Genomic DNA, 1,776 nt, shown 5'->3' with positions numbered 1-1,776 from the left:
GACACTAAAACCTCGAAATCATCTCAAGATAACCTCAAGATAACCCTGCAGAATAAGACGAAATGTTTCCCAGAGTCCTTAAAGACCGTAGAGACGAGCTTATCCCTTATCTTGCATACTGTATACATCAACAAAACCGAACAGAGTACCGAATCATGGAGGGTTACAAACGTGGTCCCGTTTTCCAAGATGGAGGAGACAGATCACCAGCACCAAACTATCTGACAAATAATAATACGCGTTTTGCAAAATATATATTATACATAATTGCAAAAACTTTCCGTTTACTGCTTGGAAACCATAAGTTTAATCAGATATTCACAACATGGTTTACAAAGGACTCGCCGTTGAGAAAAAATATCTTTCTTCTCTATATTATAAGCAGCTGACAGTAGACAGAAATGCTATACATTTCACCTCAGCAAAGCCTTTGATAGTGTACCTTTCTGAAGACTCACTCGAATGACAGAGGTGCAGGGTAGTGGGTGAGGTTGTCCTGAGATGAATTAGGACTTAGTTATTTCAAAGGAAACTAAGGATAGGTATAAATGGAGTCGAGTCCCAGTGGGATTGTTTGGAGCAAATTTTATCTCTGGGCCAGGTGGGGGATAGTCTGGTATAGTTCTCAGCACTTCTAACTATCCTCAGTGGTGGATAGTTAAGTGTAGATCTACCGGAAGGTGAGGGTAGAGGAAGGTGACGGTAGAGGAAGGTGACGGTAGAGGAGGGTGACGGTAGGGGAAGGTGACGGTAGAGGAGGGTGACGGTAGAGGAAGGTGACGGTAGAGGAGGGTGACGGTAGAGGAAGGTGACGGTAGAGGAAGGTGACGGTAGAGGAAGGTGACGGTAGAGGAAGGTGACGGTAGAGGAGGGTGACGGTAGAGGAAGGTGACGGTAGAGGAGGGTGACGGTAGAGGAAGGTGACGGTAGAGGAAGGTGACGGTAGAGAAAGGTGACGGTAGAGGAGGGTGACGGTAGAGGAAGGTGACGGTAGAGGAGGGTGACGGTAGAGGAAGGTGACGGTAGAGGAGGGTGACGGTAGAGGAAGGTGACGGTAGAGGAAGGTGACGGTAGAGGAAGGTGACGGTAGAGGAAGGTGACGGAAGAGGAGGGTGACGGTAGAGGAAGGTGACGGTAGAGGAAGGTGACGGTAGAGGAGGGTGACGGTAGAGGAAGGTGACGGTAGAGGAGGGTACCGGTAGAGGAAGGTAACGGTAGAGGAGGGTGACGGTAGAGGAAGGTGACGGAAGAGGAAGGTGACGGTAGAGGAAGGTGACGGTAGAGGAGGGTGACGGTAGAGGAAGGTGACGGTAGAGGAAGGTGACGGTAGAGGAGGGTGACAGTAGAGGAAGGTGACGGTAGAGGAGGGTGACGGTAGAGGAAGGTGACGGTAGAGGAAGGTGACGGTAGAGGAAGGTGACGGTAGAGGAGGGTGACAGTAGAGGAAGGTGACGGTAGAGGAAGGTGACGGTAGAGGAGGGTGACAGTAGAGGAAGGTGACGGTAGAGGAAGGTGACGGTAGAGGAGGGTGAGGGTAGAGGAGGGTGACGGTAGAGGAAGGTGACGGTAGAGGAGGGTGACGGTAGACGAAGGTGACGGTAGACGAAGGTGACGGTAGAGAATGGTGACGGTAGAGGAGGGTGACGGTAGAGGAGGGTGACGGTAGAGTAAGGTGACGGTAGAGGAGGGTGACGGTAGAGGAAGGTGACGGTAGAGGAGGGTGACGGTAGAGGAAGGTGAGGGTAGAGGAGGGTGACGGTAGAGGAGGGTGACGGT

This window comes from Procambarus clarkii, chromosome 4 (genome assembly GCF_040958095.1).
Source record: "Procambarus clarkii isolate CNS0578487 chromosome 4, FALCON_Pclarkii_2.0, whole genome shotgun sequence".
NCBI lineage: Eukaryota > Metazoa > Arthropoda > Malacostraca > Decapoda > Cambaridae > Procambarus > Procambarus clarkii.
This window is presented reverse-complemented; position numbering follows the sequence as displayed.